We start from the raw sequence: 18,919 nt of genomic DNA, 5'->3' as shown, positions 1-18,919 counted from the left end.
GAAGAAGCTCTGTCTCTTGGCTTGCTCCCAGTTTCTTGCTCCTAGGTCTCTTACTATAGCCTTTCAGTGACTCCATAACAAATACATTCCTCTGGAAAGTTGGAGAGTTATTTTTAACCCCCCTCACACACAGCTGTAATCAATCCATTGCCCAACCCCACATTCGCCAGGGCCTCTGGGGAAACCCTCCGCCCACACGACTTGGCTTCTGCTCAAGCCTCATAGGCATGGCCAGGTGCTGTGCTTTAATTACACAGAGGTACGTTAATTGTGGCTGCCACTTAGCCAACATGAATGCTACCATTTGCCTGGGCTTCTAGCAGAGAAAGAGATGCAGCGTGTGCATTACAGCAATGATGAACACCTTGCAGTACGAGGTGCAGACTGGCCACCTGCTGTGACTACTTCAAGTGGACCTGTCCTTCCGCAAGGAGTGTGTAAGGAGAGCTCAGGCTTTCTCAGCTATCTCTTCCCAAAGTATATATCCATATTCAGCTCAGTTGCAGCCGGGCCATCCTACTGGTGGCCCAGCAGCGGCAGCCAGCCTTGTAGGGGTTTCTGTCACCTCCTGATGTACTTATGCCTGCCTCTGTCCTTAGCCCTACACTTGCACACCTGTGCCACTCTGCAGACCCATTGCATCAACCTGCAGGGCTGTGAAAGCTGGACAGCCTGGGTCACAGCTCAATAGATCCAGATGAGCCCTTATGTAGTTCTATTCCTGTAAGTCACACTTAGGAAATGCAATGGTGAGAGACTCTGCTGGAGCCTTTTCTTGGCTATTTTCACTGTGCAACACTCCGAGCAAATTAAAACTTTGAAACAAATTCGTAATTGAGAGTCTTGAAAGCCCCCGAGAAGACAGGGTGTTCAAGAAGATACGGAAGACAGTGGTGCCAGGAAAAATCAGTAAAGAAACACTAAGAGACTTTTGTAGCCCTGCATGGGAAAGCTGTGGGTCTCTCTCACAGTGGGAGCAGAAGGTGTGCAGGGGCTGAAACACTTCAGCAGCATCCCAGAGGAAAGCATCAAAGGTACTGACCTTTTCACTCACTACAACTTTAATATCTGACTGTAAACATTTATGGAAAGAAACCAGTTGGCAGGAAAGAAGGAGCTGTGGTCATTTGGACCCTGGTCAGGGCTGCAAAAGGCGTTTCAGCCCGGAGCAGGCAACACCAAAGCTGCTGAATGTGCTTGTCCACAGTCCATTAAATGAGGAGTCCAAATCTCCAATTTTTAACTTCTTCTTCAGAAGGAAATCCTTGTGCCTTCAGCAGAGAGGCTCAAAAAAAATGGGCACCGTCCCTTCTACAGGGCAGATCCTTAGCAGGCATTTCCCCCCTCCTTCTCCACTGCCCTGGTCTCTGCCCTGCCACGGCAGCAGACCAGCAGGCAGCTTGCCTGTGCAGGGTTGGCCCTATGCACAGCCCAGTCTAGAGCCAACCTGAGCACGCTTGCGGGGCTGCAGCAGTGTGGGAGAGAGGAAACCTAGCTGGGGATGGGGAGCAAAGCCGCCAGCCCCTGGCTGAGCAGCTTTAGTAAGCAGTTTGTGGCTGTCCAGATATAGTACAGGCAGCACTGGCAACACCAGAGGCTCAGCTACAGCCAAATAAAAATAAACTCCCAAATTCTGTTCTTTAAACCCCAGGAGGACTGAAATTATACTGTCTCTCCACCAGCCTCCCCAGGGCAGCCCTGCTGGTCCCCCATACCTGCAGTGGAAGCGATGGAGGGGCTGCCAGAAGAAAGGGAGCTTGTATCCAGTCCTGAAGATACTCTACCTCCCTTTCCAAGCAGAAATCCCACTGATAGGCAGAGGATTAGCTGCTGGCTGTGTTACTCATCAAGTGATCATTTCCAGCCCCAAAATGCATGCTGTGCCTTTAGAGCGTGGGAGGAGGGCGGTGGGCTCCCCACTGCCCCGTGATGGGGCAGGCTGCACTTCCTCTACTCTCCGAAGCACCAGATGCATTCGTGTAGGTTATTAATGCATTTTATAGGCCTTTAAAATTTGTTATGGAGCAGAAAATGGTTTTCAGGGAAAAGTAAACACACCCTATGCTTTCTCACCAATTAAAGCTGATGAGCCACAGCAGCTCAGCCAAGATATAACAATACAATGAAAACAAGGCAAAACATTTCAAAGTGCAAGTGGTCAGATCAACAAAAATGTGTTTTCCCACATAACAGAAGAAAAATAAATAAAATGCTGGTCATCGGAGCTATAGAAGGAAACAAATCTCTAAAGACAGAGGGGAAGTGGCAGTAGTAAAATACAAATCCATAAGCAGCTGCTTTGCAACAGAACATCCAGGTCTAAGAGAGGGGCACATCGCCTACAAAGGCAGCAGTCAGAGAACTGATCCCTTCTCTGCAGCAGACCGTTGCAAGGCAGGTGCCAAAAATAGCCAAGCTCTATATTTTAATACTAAACAGGTATGCTCAGATCCAATGGGAATTTCTCCGCTGTGGCAAGCAGCTTTCATACAAACAAGAATTGCTGCCTGCAGTAGCAGATAGCTTCACAAAAGATTTTATAAGTAAAACTGTGCAAAACTAAAGCCAGAGGAAAACATCAGTGAAAAGATCCCAGTGCAAGAGACCCCAGACTATGCAAGTCCATGACAAATGCAAGAGAAGAGTCAAATTATATATCCGAGTGATTCAAAGTAAAAAATAATACACCTAAAGGCCGGTCTCAGGGGTAATGTGACGTGTGATGATCTTGCTGGGTCTCAGACAGGAACCGAAATATCAAGACAGATAAGGCTGGGCTGTGCAATGCCCAGCACTGGAACAACCCAGGATTTCCATCCAAAGCCACTGAAGTCCCAGAGAGGAAGGCATTTCCATTCTGTGTGCTAGCGTGTTTCACAGTCCTCTCTCTGATTTTGCACAGATGGAAGCTCTAGTGAAGCCAAGAGAGAAGCAGCAGCGGGAGAGGAGACAGCATCTCCCCCACCTCCACCAACAGGAATCGCTGCTCTTACCAATGTTCAATTTCTTCCAGTGCAAAATGAAAAGAAAACCCTTTCTAATTCTGGATTCAGCAAGGCATAATGAGCATAGGCAGTCAGAGCTGAGGATTGAAATCAACCCCTAAAAGTGCAAACATTCAAACAATCCTGTTTTGGGCAACCACTGGGGAAAAAATAATCAAGAGTCTGCTGCAGAGCAGCCCTGGTACACTTTGAGACCCAAACGCCCCAAAGGCACAGGAGGGAAGGGAGCAATGCTTCCGAGATGGCCACGGCTGTTGGGTGCTGTGAGCCTGCACTGGCAGTGCCACCTCCAGCTGCGCACAGCAGGGAGCACCAGGCTCGGCACGGCAGCTCACAACCAGCACAGTGTCTTATACAGCCACCAAAAGAAGAGGATTGCAAGCCTGCTTTTGAAAAGAAGGAATAAGTGCTTTATAAAGATGGGGTTTCATGGCAACACAAGATTTCTCGGTGCTGGTACCTTGCCTCGCCAGCCTTGGGCTGGTGCTTTGGAAGTGCAGAGCAAGCAGAAGCTGCAGCTCTCTGTGAGGAACATCTAGCAATTAAAGGCTAACCACAAGGAAAAGCAATCCCAAACAGACTCTCTGTAGAGAAAATTTAAGAATACTAATTTTAATATTGATTTTTTATAATGTGGTGTTCCTAGAGATGTGACTCCAATCCTGGCCCAGCAATTTAAAGAGATTATTGTCAGGTGATTCAGCCGCCAAACCTACGTAGGCTGTAATTAAACATTCTTTTAAACTCTTTTTTTAAAGCTCTTTTAAACATTCAGTCTGGTTTCTCACCAGGATTTACACCAATAACAGAATAAGGAAAACACACAGTGTTATTTCTCCATACCTCCTGTGTCTTCCTCTGCCAAAGCAGGCAAACAAGCCCTGTTCCTCCAGCCACACAGGGGATGAGGGGAAGGCAGGTGAGGATGAGCAGCAGTCAGATGCCACGTTGAGTGTCAGCGGTGCAAGTCCCAGCAGGACCACATGGGGTTGGAAGAGGCTGCTCCAGCTCAGCTGCCTTCGGACACAGCTTCAGGTGCAGGCAGGGCAGCAGGACCAAGCTCCTGCTGCCGTGCCTGCGAGGATGCCGGCAGGGATGGGTCTCAAGTACCTGCTAGGCAAACCCCCATGTGACTGATTTGCAAGTGACTGTATGTGAACAGTCTCAGGGGGTCAACAGGCCATCTCTGCAGCTCCGGCCCATAACAGTGCCAAAGAGAAAGTCCATTTTTTAAATTAATACACCACCCCTACCCCTCCAAATATTAATCATGGCATGGATGCCCCTAAATCTCCATTAATCACTGCTAATGCTTAGAAAATAATGAGTAAAACCCAAGAGGCTGTTTATCCTCTTCCATTTTAGGAGGTCACTCCTCCTTTCTATTCCCCACCAACTTTTTAAAATGTGTACTGAATTACTTTACAGTTCCGAAGTCATTTCAGTACAGATACTCTTCCTCCTACCGCTGTGAACCCATCACACTGCTCTGTGACCGCAGCTGCCGCGAGGAAATAAACCTTGACAACAGCTCAGCGAAGGAGCATTTGGAAGCTTTTAAGGAGCAGCAGTGCCTGCGGCAGAGCAGCCTTTCCCACTGCCATTGACAGATGGAGGTGGAATAGGCTTTCTTAGTCTCTTTTTAGAGAACAGATGCAACGGCAGCAACAATCCACAGACAAAATCCCAAATATCTTGCCTAGTTTCTACCCCAGCTCCCACCAGGCAAACTCCTCGTAAAGGAAGATCCCGGCTCAGCCCCAGCCACCCTCACGCCAGTGCCCTACCGAGACCTGTTTGCTGCCCTCCTTAACATCTGGCTCACTTGCTGTGCTGGTCTGGTCACTCCTTCATGTCATCTTACCCAGCAACAGCCCTGGCCAGCCCATTTCCCAGAAGAGCTTTATGGCAGTTGTGGGGACAGCACTTCACCCCTGCCAACACCCTCCCATGGGATGTCAGCTCTTACCCCATCTGCAAGGCTTCTTGCTCTTCTGTTGTGTGGAAGCCTTGAAAACAAAGACCGGAGAGGGAACTGTGCCAATGTGGCACAGGCAAGGCCACATACAAAGAAAAGTTACTTTTTTCTTCTCCTTTTCAATCAAAGTCAGAGTTATTGTCAACAGTAACAGAAGACATTTCAGGCAGAAATGGGATTTGTTAAAATTTACTAACATCTCCATGTGTGTCCTTTCATACACATTAACGGCTCACCCTTCTTGCACCCTTTCTGTACTCTTGATGTTTGCTGTACCTGCAGGCTAATTCTCTGCTGGCTGACTAAAACATCTTTGTTAGCTGCAAATCTACAAACTTTCAGTATCCTGGAATATATTCTTGTATTCTGATACAAGGTTAACAGAAGGTTTTTTACATATATATATTGTATACATATATTATTAGTTTTATATGTTTATTACTTTTTATTTGATATATATAAATATATCAAATCTGTTTTATAATTTTCTTTCTTACCACTCCCCTTCATAAAAGAAAAGCTTAACAGTCCCTTTGGGCTCATTGTTACCCATCACTTATTTGCATCCTTTCCAAGCAGGGCTGAGCAGACTTGAGCACTGCCAGGTAGCTGTAGCACGCTTCCAGGTGAGTGCCCACATTCCTCCTCCACTTTTCCTTCTGCAAACGTGCTGGTTGCCTTTTGGATTGTGCAGCAGCAGCAGCAGCAAAGCCAAACCTGTCCTGAGCCACGCAGTGGGATGGCCAGAGATCTCTCCTCCCCAGCACCCTTCTCCCCAGCAGCACCTATAATTTAGGTTCTAGAAATGGATGTAAGTATTTCACATTTATTCCCTAAATAGGGCAAGCAGGGATTGTCCATCCCGTCTTCAACTCAGCAGTAAGCCACTTTAGTGCATTTACTGACAGCTAAAAATAGACCGCCCATACTCAGCTTCCTCCACTGAGTCACCAGCAGTTCTCGGACCAATCCACAGTTGTACAGCAGATGGTTGGGCTCCAGTTCAGAAGGTACGGGGAGTTTAACTCCAACCGTTGGCACGCTCGCAGAGCTCATCCTTTGCCTTACAAGGCTGCGCTCCTGGGGAAATGATGGGCAGCAGCCTGTCTTACTAACGGGGACGTCAAGCATCAGGGGGACACCTCCATGGGCTTTGCATTACCTGCAAGGCAGATAAAAGCAACTCTTCAGGCCCTCAGGGTCTTTTCACTGAAACAGAGCCTACAGTGAAAGAAAGTCTGCACAGTCCCAAGGAAGAGGGGGGGATATCCCAGGCAGAAGAGAGGGCATTTCCCAGGCTCAGCTTGGGGACTCCCACTGGAGCGCAGCCAGCTTTCATACAAGGCATCTATAAGGAAAGACAGCCACTGCTCTCTAAAGAGCTAAACAGAGAGACCTCCAGTGCTGCTGAGAAGACAAGAGGAGGCAGAACCGTGGCTTCAACCCCTACCTGAGCGGCTGGCTCTCCAGCAGCCAGCAGCCCTACCGATGGGGAGGGTGCCTGTGGGGATGGGTGCTGCAGAAATCATGCTGTGCCTCAGCCAGACTTCTAACCTGGCACCCGTCAGCTGCCCTTAGCTGGGGTGACTTGGTGATGCGGCCAGGTTTGGCAAAACGAGGTGCCAGTGTGGCTCCGCGACCAAGCGGCAGCTCTTGCTGCGTTGCACAGCCCTGCACCAGCACCAGGGATCTCCACAGCATGTGTAAAGCCCAGGACAGGCCCAAAGCAGCACTCTGCTTTCTTTCAAACAACTGACAAACCAAAATGATGTCCCCTCCCTGCCAGACGCTGTGCCACTGGCTGTCTTCCCGGCACCTCCTCTGGCAAGCAGAGGCTGAGACCCAACCTGGGGGGCCAGGGGGTCCTGGACAGCAGCAGACTGCCCTGGTGCCATGCTCACATAACACATCTACAACCCCTTCTTAAAATAAAAGCTAATTAAATTTCTCTGATGAGACAGCAAGTTTTACTGGCTGGAACAAGAGACAGGACTTCTGGCTTCCTTTTCAGGATCACCCAAAATGAGTCATTTTCCCAGCTTTCTTTCAGCTTAAGAATGATTCTTTATGTATTTGTTTGTCTAAAGTCTGTTTTGATTTTTTTTTTTTAATTAAAAGAGCATAAGCATAATTTCACTGAAAAAAAATTCTCATTTTAAATATTCCAGGCTGGTTTCAGCTTGAAAGCAAGAAGGTGGGTGTGGGGATGTCTAAAAAATTATTTATATTGGGTAACTGTTGCTAGCTGTTTCTGCTAGGCTGTTCAATAAATCAGTTAGCCATAGGCTGCTATTTTCAGATGGCATTACCCTATTTTAAAAAGGTCTGGGTTCAGAAAATTGAAACCTGGGCTGGGATGTGCGGCGGCTCGGCTGGGTTTGAAGCAGGTGTCTTCAGACCCAGCACTCGCGAACCAACATCTCCATCCATCAGCAGGCATTACAGGAGAGAGGTACCTGGCATGGGGATGCTTTTACACCAGGCATTGGGACAGTGGTCAGGATAAGCAGACAGGGTTAAAAGTCATGTAGGACCCTTTCTTTCTTAACAGGATGTTTAAGCAGCCAAAGCCCTGTTGAAATCCTAATGAAGTGACCTGGAAAGCTGGCACCCTGACAGACAACCCCAGCTTGATTTTCAGCCGGGACCACCATGAGCACAAGGAGAGGAGACACCCTTGGGGCTTCGTCCTGGGTCTGTAGGTCTGATGGAGCGAAGCTTCATGGCCAGCATCACAAAGCATAACCCTCACAGCAGGCAGCTGTAGGAAAGCAGTCATGTAGCAATCACCCTGCAAGGCAAAGCTTTCGATGGTGCACCAAAGTGTAGGAAAGTAATGTGCTGCAAAAACTGATGGCTGACCTGGCGGGGGTGGCAGGGGGGCCCTGTGCTGCACCAGGCTTCAGGAGAGCTCCCAGGAGCCCTCCTCCCACCCCAACCCTTCCACTCGCTGGAAACCCTGGCTGCTCCACGGCACCCAGGGGCTAAAACACCCCTCAGGGTCACTGGGGTGGAAGAAGGGAGGAAACACAGGGAGTCCAACATGTTACTGCAGGATGGAGCAGGGATGCTGCACCCAAGTGACTAGGCTATGTCCCAGGACATGATGGGGGATGCTGGCCCCACCCCTAGCTCCCCCAGGAAGCTCCCCACTTTCACTGTAGTACAAACTGGTCATTCGTCAGGGCCACAGCATGAGTGGACTATGGGGAAAGTCCTGTCCTCAGGGCAGAAAGCATGTGAGGTAATTGCTTGTCTCACATGCTGCTGTAAAATCTGGGATAAGGTGGTGCCCAGAAGACTTTTCCAGAGACTGGAACAGGGTGGTCAGACCCACAGCCCTGCTCCAGGCTGTGGAATAGATCTAACCCCCATCCACTTGTTTTGATTCTTCCACAACCTGCAGCCTGGCAGAGAGGAGCAGATCTTGAGAAATCTTGAGAATAGGCAGGATTTCAGAAGGAAATCTGATTTCCCTCGAGTTTACTGCTTCTCCCACCTGGCTGGGCTTGTCTTCTCAGCAGCCAGCAACAGTTACCGTATGCACCGTACGCTCCTCTAATTTCCTAGCTATACTGGGAGCAGTTGTAGTAGGAGGTTCAAATAATTGTTTTTACAAGAGCCACTTTCCGCGGAGCCTTTTGAAGGTCGTGCTGATTAATTCCTCTTGAGCAAGCAAAGCACCATGTAATTATTGCAAATGTCACCTAGTGAAAAATCACTTCTAGTCAATCGTCTCAGCCTGGAGATAACTGCTGCAGCTTTTTGCTAATGCAACAAGTCAAACAGAAGTGATGAGGGGTCTCGTATGTCTCCCATCAAGACTCCTATATCCCTCCAAACACAGTAAATGAGTTAAATAACATTCATGAGAAGGCAGTCTATAGATGCCCTGCTCGGCAGGACCTGCACGCTGGTGGATCATGCAGAAGCTTGCTCCCGCTATGGGTGTTCACATAAGGCAAAGCAGGCTGTTAATATTTTAATTCAAAGTGCAAACAGATCCAGCTGCTGTGGACCGGATGACTCAGCGACAGCACAGATTTGGCTCTGCCAGGAGAGTCGGGCACAGGAACGTGACTGGCCCCGGCCAGGCAGCCCCAGCAGCACACAGCTTCTCTGTGTTATTAGAATCCTTAGCCAAAAGCAGGTGGTATATAGCATTAATGGTATTTATGGTGCTTAACAGTTTTTGATGTAGAACTCTGATTCTATTTAATCTTAATTTGTGATGCTCGCAAATCTTTGGGGCAAAATGTTTCACATTTAGTTAATGCTTGAAGACAATGTGTTTGCTCTTTTTAAAAGACAAACAAAGCTTAAGAGCAAAGATGATTCAATAATAACAGCAATTAATATATTTAATAAACTGAGGGAACACAAAGATATCACACAAAAAATAAATAATCTGGTTATCTGTTCCAAGCATTGTATCCTAAAAAATCGAAGTTATGATATGAAAATAAATTTTGCTGAAAATGAGCACTTAGCATACCATAATGATGAGCACCATATAAACATCTCAACTGGAGAAAATCCTGGTTCCAAGAGCAACTGTTTGGATGTGAGTGAGACGTGGTGCCAGGCTCATATTTAGGACAGAGCCAGGGAGACCATACTGCCGTACATATACAACTGTCAAGCATCTAGCAGGGCTGAAATGCATAGCAGAAACACACGAAGCAAATTTACCTGCTTGCATGTGTGTCTTGTCAGAAATATCGCCAGAATTAATAAGAACACTTGACTAGAGAAAAAAGTATTAGTGGCATCTGCAGTTAAAACCTTTGAGGGCTTCACAGGGAGGAAAGAGAGGAAAGAGCACTGGTGGTGTGCTGTGCCATTCAGCCAAGGGCATGCACCCCAAAACAGGTTGCTGCCATAACATATATACCAATTTAACAAATAGAACAGGAATTTATCCCTTTTGTTTGTTTGTTTGTTTAATTTCAGCATTAGCAGCTGCCATCTAAGGAACACTAAGGAAGTGTTCTCTTGTCTGTGCTTTGAGTGAAGTGGACACAAGTAGGAAGGATCCTTCTGCAGCAGTGCTGGAGGGAAATTACTTCGTACAGATTTCCTCTTCCTAAGTCTACACAATGATCTGGTCCACTTATTGAAGATGTCAAGGGAAACGTTCACAGATGTTGGAAAATACAGGCCCAAGCACCAGTCTCTCACAGTAGGATAGCATCAGAAATAAATGCCCTGGCACCCACATGCTGACTCACAGCTAGACCGGTGTCCTTTGCAAATTGCTTTAATGCAAAGTTCCATCATCATCAACAATTTTATGTGATCTGAGAACAAAATGAGATATGTTAAAAAAAACCCGTCCATAGGATGACTTGATGGCCATAGAAATCTCCTTGTCAGAACCTAACTTATAGTGGAAATAAATTCAAGATTTTTACCTACAGCAAAAAAAAAAATGCAGGGCTTGTGGACCAGCCCCTGTGAGGTTACAGGATCTGTGACCTGGTTTGTTACTGGGACCAACAGATCTGTCTCAAGACATGTAGCAACCAAAAAAATCATTAAGAAAGTTCTCTGATATTTTCTAGCTTGCAAAGATAAATCAATGGAGCAAGGTTTCAGCATCATGTCCAATCCAGCCTAGTCTAGAAGCTGTCTTCCTCAGAAATCAATATGTACATCACTTGGCAAATGCTACAGGTTGCACATGCTGGGTTCCTAATGGCACGGAGCTGAAATACAGTAGGAGACCTTGGTTTGACTCCAGGCATCCATGAAAAGTATTTCTCACGTCCTGTGTTACCTTCTGCTTGTTCCTGTTCCCCATAGCCCCGAAGAAGACAGAGTGATGTCTGTCAGACATGCTGCTGGTGGTTGCACAGCCTGGCTGGGACCTGGGCACTCCCATGGGGGATGTTCAGGGAGCCTCCTGGTGAGAAAGACCATCCTCAGCCCTATCCTCATCAGAAAACCATTTCAGAAAACTTTCTATATTTCTCTTCCAACCTTAGGTCTCAGAAATGACTGTTCACAGTGCACAGCTGGGATCTTGCAATACCACAAAAAGCACGTTCTGACACCAACCACTGACATGACCTAAATCTGGTGCTGGATTTCCCCGTGGAGAGGAGAAGGGCTGAGCTGGAAGTTGCTGCTGTCCGCTTGCTGGGCAGGAAGAGGGGTCCTCTCTCCCCCAGCACGGCTGCGCATCTTCCCCCTCCCAGCACAAGTTGCTGTGGGGAGATACAGCAGTACTGTGAAGGGTGCTGGGGGCCCCAGCCAGGCTATTTTTAGATCAAAGAAAGCCAGAAATCTGGTATTTATCAGATTGAAAGCACCTTCAACTCTGCAATATGCAACTTTAGTGTTTGAAATTATAAGAGTTTAACAGGGCCCTTGAGGATTTCAACATTTGTCTGGAAAGTATTTGGCAAGTCTTGGACCAATAACATCATTCTCTCAACATATCCCAAAGCTCTGACGAGATACATCTTTATCCCAAATTCATTATGTTTAGAGCAGCGTCCAGTACTTGGTCACATTAACCTCTACTGTATTTGCAATTTCTGCTTAAAAATGAAGACCACTGTTTCACCTGTTCTATTTTCCAAAATGAGATCCTGATACCGATTTTCCTGCTGAATCAGGACCCACACTGTGCATGCTAAATTGTCCAAATCAAAAGAGTCCCCTAACTGATAAATTACATGTTTTCAAATAAATCTTTCAACAATAGCTGAGCTGGTTTAAAATGTTTGCTTTTGACTGGGTAGCATTTTGTCTCTATTAACAATTTGATGACCGTGTAACTGAAGAAATATTCCACTGAAGGCTACAGACACGTAAAGCCTCAGCAGAGGATTCATTGTACATTACTCTGGGAGAGGTAATAAATCTCATTTAAGAGCACCAGAGCCTGACAATAATTTAAAATGGCCAGGAGAGAACTACCAGTTGCTATTGCACTCATTAGTCTCTTCTGCCCTGAAAAAGATAGAAGTCTAAAGATGTCATCAAACATGAAATCTGATTTCCATCCCAGCCTTCACCCGGCCTCCTTATACACATCCTTGCTTCAGATTACATTTTTTGCAAGTATCTTTTTTGGTCTGCGGGATTTCATTCCTACAGCTGCAAATTCTCACTGTCACCCACGAATCAGATCATCTTCTACATTATGTCTAAATCCACGTTATTAAAACATTCTTCCTAAAACAATATATGTTTTTTTAAGCATTTCATTTGCCCCAGAGCATTGCAGGTTTAGTTTTTTAAGCTGAGATATTGCTTCTGAGTTGACAGGCATAAAGACTTCACCTAGCTAGCAACCAGCTCTTCAATTATAGGCTTTCAATTTCTTTTGAGATAGGGGTGAGCAGTCCGTAAGATGGAAATGAAAGGTACTGACTGCAGGCAGCTGGAAGAATGGAAACAAAAGGGCATCTTCCCCTTTGCCTGCTCATTTACATCACACCACAGGTTACACTTCCTCTGTACTGCAAACAAGCAAATGCTCCATCTCCCCATGCTGTCCCTCCGTCACCCCAAGGATGCTCCCTCTGCAGACACAAGCACTGGGGTATGCCAAGTAAGAGATCTTACAAAGGTTCCCTGGAAAATCCCACCAGGACTTGTGTCTTACATCTTTTTAAGATCTGGACATCTCACCTAGCCAGCCCTTGTCTGTAACATGTTTCCAGAAAGGCTTTCAGTCCTACTGGTGGCAGAAATCACAGAGGACCTATTCCAGCTCCCCAGCCATAACTCCCCAATCTATAAGACTTGTAAAAACATCTTTGGGGTCAAAAGAGAGCAGTGTAAAAAACCTGTGACCTGAGCTGGGAAGCCAGCAGAGCCCTGGATGTGTTACTTACGTCTTCCAGTCATCGGCTACTAACAGAAAAGGTCCCAGCCCTGAGGAAAGTGCACGAGAGGAGCTGGATTTTGCCAATCCGTTAAGGCGCTGCTGTGGTGGGCATCGGGGGAGCAGTGCACAGCTTCACAGAAGCTTTGGTCACACCTCAGCCCCGAGCTGCAGCCTCTGTGGTGGCCCAGCAGCACACCGGGGACACTGGGTTACGTCCTCAGAGGGCACCAGGGGAGGAACAGGGGCATCTCAGCTGCAGGGCTTGGTCACCACAAGGGCGGTGGTGAAGAAGAACAAGGCAGAAGCAGGACCAGGAGAAAGCCTTAGGAAGGAGCAGCAGCATCTGGGTTTCTCTACTTTGCACCCCCTCAGGTTTCTTTTGTCATTATGTGAACGTGGTGGGGATTGAAACCTCCTGCTGTCCCAGGCAGGCACTGCTCATAGCACAGCTGGGCTGAGAACTGGGCTCTGAGACCCAAAAGGGAAACATTTCAGAAACCGATTATAAGCAAAGGTTGCTATGATAGCTTCAGTTCCAGTGTCAATGCTGCATGACACTCCAGCAGTCCGCCAACAGCACAGCCAGTACACAGCAGCTACGTTGTGTTTGGGAAGTAAGCTCAGTTCTGGTGATGGGTACTGCTATTAAAGTGCCATTAAGGAACTGAAGATCTTTATTTTTTACCATCCCCTAACAGCTTTTTGACCCAAAGCCGAGGATGATGACAATGCAAAGAGCAAGTGAGCGCTGAGGCAGGTGGATGTTACAGTGGGACATGGGGGGCAATGCCTCAGCTCTAAAGTCTGGTCAGCACAAGAAGAAATGGCAGGGTTGTACCAGGAAATCTCCAGGATCCCTCTGAAAATAAGGACTTGATTGAGTAGAAACAGCTTAGAAAGTGTAAGCAACTCAGCCAAAAAGAAAAAAGAAAAGAAAACAAAACATTATGAACACGTTTTAATTAATACAACTTATTTCCCCTAAACATAGCCTTTCCAGCAGGAACCTCTTCCTGCTCTTACCCTACACAGCCTATTCTGTAATTTACCATACAGCTTTAGAGAATGTTGCAAACAACCTACATTAACTGTGCAACAGCACTTGTCCATTTTGTTTCCTTTTGCTAGCCACAGGTACTCTCGCTCTCTCTCCTCTGGCATTCGCTCTTAGAAGCAGGTACAAAAGAGACTATTGCCCTTCCTCACTGCCTCTAATACAATAATTGGATAAATTAGGAATGCGTGGATGAGCAAGGCTGGACTGAGCATGCAGCCTAGGAAGCTGACAAGTGATCAAAAAGAAACAAAGGTGAGAACATGCACAGCCCTGAGAACAAGCCCTCAAGCACTCTAATGATCCCTCCTTCTGGGGAAAAAAGGCCTGGTTTTTCCCTTGCTGGGTTTAATGCACTATTCAGCACCCTTAGGGACAGTAGAAGGAATCAGCAGTGCATTCAGAGCTCTTGTGTCTACGCAGAGAAAGAAGACATCTGTCTTCAGTGCTGCATCTTCCCAGTATCCTCTGACACAATCTGCATCTTTGCCACTTTCTGGTGGTGGGCATTTGGGTAGATGCCTTGATGACAACCCGTAACTGCCACAGCCATATCTACATTTGTTTCTGGTTGGATGAAGTACCGAGGTTTTCCAAACCCCACCACACAAAACTGCAGCTGGGATATAGTCATAGGGAAACGGGAGAAAAAAAGAAACAATAAACCCCCCCCCCCCCCCCCCCTCTCTCTCTCTCTTCTGGCATTCACTCTTAGAAGCAGGTTATTGCCCTTCCTCACTGCCTTTAATACAATAATTGGATAAATTAGAAATGCGTGGATGAGCAAGGCTGGACCTTGCAGCGTTTCTCAGATGGACATCTCACCTGAATGCTCCTCTTACCTCATCCCTGCAAATGAACACATCCTTTTGGCTGAAATTTTCCAAATCGCTAAACTGCTATCTGTGCTGGCAGACTTTCCAGTCTGATTTGATAATGACATTTTTAATCTACATTAGGAAATACATCTCTCCTACTCACCCTCACACCCTGGCACTGCTGTGGGTAATTGCCCACATCAAGCAGAGTAACTGCAGATCCAGTGCACTGGTGATGGCCTGTTCACAACGCGGGTGGGCAAAAGGAGGTGTGAAAGTGGCTGGGTGCTCCCTGGTACCTGAAGACTCAAAGCTGACACCTTCCTGTCACCTGGATGCAGTTACTTCCCTCCCCCAGCACACAAGGAAGCGGGAAGGCAGGGGTGAGTGAGGAGTGAAACAGGGTCTGCTGCTGCTGCTGGGGCAGAACCAGGGAGTAACAGCTCGGCTCAGTATCTGTACCTTCTGTTCTCTCCTTTGGAGGGTACAGCGCACGCTGGCTTGGGTGTGAAGGACAGGATGAGGAGCAGTAGTGTTTTTTCTGGACGTCCTAGAAGAAAAATCAGTGTACTGGTCTGACCCCCTGCTTGCCATCTCCTGCACCTCCTCCAGGATCAGCGCCTTCCTCTGGCACTGCATCGTGGCTAGGAAGGGAAGGGAAAGGCAGCTTCTCCTCCTTCATTTCAGGGCACTGGGGTGCCCAAGGCAGCACATACTTGATCACTGCCCAGCCTCAGAGTTAGGCAGGTGTCCAACCCACTTGGGAAATCCCAGCTGCTTCAGCTGCTGGAATGGGAGTGTGTACCCGGACTTGCCTTCATGTGAGTCCTTGTCCTGGGACAGGCAGAAAGCTGCTCCCTGACACATGGTGGGATGGCAGAGATGGAAACCCTGCTCCCAGACCGAGGACCTAGGAACCACTCAGAGAAAGACCTTCCAGCGTGTCTCAGATGGACATCTCACCTGAATGCTCCTCTTACCTCATCCTTGCAAATGAACACATCCTTTTGTCTGAAATTTTCCAGATTTCCTCAGCCTGAGGAAGAGACCTGGTATGCAAAATGCTGGCCACAACAGTTGAATATGGGCAAAGTCAAAAGAAAGAGAAACTATGATGCTTTAATGGAAAATGTTAGACAACTTTAACAACCACACAGTAGTCCCAGCTATGCTGCTCTCTGGTTCAGGTTGTGAACCCGCAGGTCAAGCCAGCGTTTAGGTGTGTTTCTAAACAGCCGCAGAGATTACTGATATGAATTTGTCAGTTTTGCCCTAGGACTGCAGCAGGTTACTCTTGTGCAGTATACGTGTGGCTGGATCTACAAGGAGGAATGCAATTACAGAGATTTTATCCCACTTACCTACTGGCAAGGCTTTGTGCCTTATTAAGACTTCTGAATGTAAAACCCAGGCTTTCTGTTCCCTGGGCTGTTGCTCTACCCATTGAATCCACCGGCAAATGACAGATGTGTTTAACTTCATCTGGTTTTCCCCAGCGGGCTTAACCAGCACTCAGCTGCCACCTACCCAACAGGTACAAACACCTACCCAAACAGGAACAAAACCTCAGGTGGGAGAGGTGCCCATCTCCCCAGCATGGGAACTCCTGGGTCAGCACGGACATCTTCAGGTGTGCACCCTGGGGACCCAAGGATGCCTCAGGGAAGGGTTTGTGGAGGGAGCAGACTGTGAGAGCAGGAGGTGAGATCACTCTCCGCAGCTGGCATGCCAAGTCTCAGCTATGCTAGGATTTAAGCCATCTGTATCCTACCCACAAGCAACCAAAGTGCCAAGTCCTTGGGCTTCTCAGCTGATCTTGGAGCTCTCCGGTGGATGCGGCAGTGCAAGCCCTCATTTGGTGCAAGCGGGTACCAGTTCCGCAGCAGTCACACAGATGTAGGTCAGATACAAGGCCTGACTGATTTTATTGACACGCACTGGAGACTGAAGTGAATGCTGCTAAGCCAGCTTAAGAAATCAGACCTAAGCCTCTGTTAGTCAACCCCGCAGCCCGCAGCAAGCTCCCAGCAGTGCAAACTTTGCTGGGCTCTGCTAACCCCGCTACACAGCAGGCAGGGGCAAGCTGCAGCCCCCAGCACCTGGCACAGAACCCAGCCTTTAGCACATATTGTACAACAGCGATCCACCGTGAAACAGTCCGGCGAAGAAACCTGCTCTGGGCTTTCAGAGCCCACTGCTGGGTACTGAGCACAGAGACAGCGAGAAGTGAGGGCACTTGGCGCGGTGAGAGAAGAGTCCCAAAGCAAGGCTCATTTGAAAAATAAAATTAAAATTGAAAAATAAATTCAAATTGGTCCCAAAATATGCACCCAAGAAGGAATGCTCCTACCCATGGGGTGTCCTTCATCAGGGACCTCTTCCCATAGTAAAGCTCCTCAGAAGCAACGTGCCTTGTGCTCACTCACTGCCGCTGGATGTTTCACAGAGTCCAGGAGGGGAAAGTACAGCTACTTCAAATGCGCATTACAAAGAAGAAAAATACATTGCTAGATCGCAGTGGGGCTTATAAACCTGAGTTTGCATTCCCAGAATACTTCAGCTTTAGTAACGCTTTGGAGTACAATTGAATTTAACTCCCTGTAGTAAAGACGTGCCATCCATCACCTTGGGGTTTCATATTTGTGAAGCCCCCATCCATTTGGATTAGATTACTACCAGAAAAAGATCAAGAATCCACTCAGCAGATGGTTTCACAAGAGAAAATGTAAACAAATTCTGCAATCCAATATGAAGTAGTACTAGTGTCCAGGCACTGCCAATATTTCACTCCCTATGTAAAAAGTAGTGGGCTGATATTATCTATAAAGGAAGTCAAATGAGCTGATACAAATTAAAGCTTTTTAAAGAAACAGGAAGCCTATCACATCTATACTTACAGTCTAGACTAAGCCCAATCTTTTAACCATTTAGGATACCAGGAAAATTGTAAGTTGGTATATAAGCACTTAATCGAATGACAGCAGTTCTAATATAGTGAAATAATGCTCTCATGACCAAACCCACAGATATTATTTTAAAAAAAACAATTTATCCACTGACTTTTCATTGCAGATCGGGCTAGAGATTTTCTTTTCATCATATGCGTGTTCCAGACCCCAGCTAAGGACATGGACTGTGCTCAACTGTCAGAAAGTTTGACTCGAGGAAGAGAACATTAGGTTTGGACACATAAGAGGGACATATCATTCCCAAAACATTTGTGTGACCTTGAATAAAACACACTTATTTTCTCCTCTTTTTGGCCAGGCTGCCTTTAGCCTGCATGGAATGGCCCGGCTCATACCAGGGCAGTTGTACAACAGCCAGCATGATCCAGTTCTGATGCAATCAGTCATTCAATATTAAATCAAATAGTTACAGGTAATTATCAAATCAATTATTCAGATTTAAAAAAAGTATCCTGCAATATTCCGAGCATCTTAAGCTCACTTTCAGAGGAAATGGTTGCTCAGCATCCTGCACTTGCATCATGGAAGAAGGAAACCCCCTCACAACAATGTCCTGTGTCACACAAGTGCCACCGAACACTGATTGTCACTTTCACTTGCCATCTGGCACACATGACACAGGTGACTTGGCAGAGATATGTAAGAGCAAGGCAAAGCACTCAAAGCCTGTGGCCAGCCTGCAGCAATAGCCAGTTGTGGCACGGTGTGATGTAGGACGCTCCCAGTCTTCACAAATCATGCAGGGCACCGAGCTCCATGGCAGAGGCATTAATTAGCCACATACAGGAACCCCCAGATCTGCCGTGCTGGGCTGTATCTAGTTTTTCTATCTTATTCCAAATACACACAATAAAAACTGCTTAGAGCATGAGGTTAGGAAAGTATTTGAATGATGGGCCCTGAACTCCAGATCCGACACTTGCCCAGATGTTACTGGCATGTGGAGGTGCTGCTTTGCTGCAGGGCTGAAAGGGCTGCAGGCGCTTTGCTAGCTTGGCTCAGGGTGGTACACCGCCTGCTCGCCAGTGCGCAGTGTGGCTGCATCCCCACCAGCGGGGCGCTTCACCTTCATATTATGGCTGTGTTTGGCTCTCGCACGTTAAGAGTCCTGATACACCTGCTGCTGATGAAAGAGACAGCACTGCCAAAACATCCTCTGTCCATGGACTGCTCTCAAAATGGTCAGAAGGGGAGCACAGGCTTTCCTAACTTGGGGTAAATCTACCCCTGCAATGCAGAGCCTCCATCCAGA

At 47.3% G+C, this 18,919-nt stretch overlaps 1 long non-coding RNA gene across 1 annotated transcript in view; it reads right to left on the bottom strand.

The window, feature by feature from the left end:
- Window positions 1-3,348: 3,348 nt before the first annotated feature.
- Window positions 3,349-18,919, bottom strand: part of LOC308059958 — a 54,405-nt gene continuing 38,834 nt past the window's right edge. Inside the window, exon 2 of the long non-coding RNA XR_013926535.1 lies at window positions 3,349-18,919. This exon is cut by the window's right edge and continues 19,203 nt beyond it. This is a non-coding gene — a long non-coding RNA (uncharacterized lncRNA).

The sequence above is a fragment of the Falco punctatus genome (genome assembly GCF_963210335.1).
Source record: "Falco punctatus genome assembly, chromosome: 3".
NCBI classification, from domain to species: domain Eukaryota; kingdom Metazoa; phylum Chordata; class Aves; order Falconiformes; family Falconidae; genus Falco; species Falco punctatus.
Note: the sequence above shows the minus strand (reverse complement) of the source record. Positions and strands in the feature narration are given on the sequence as shown.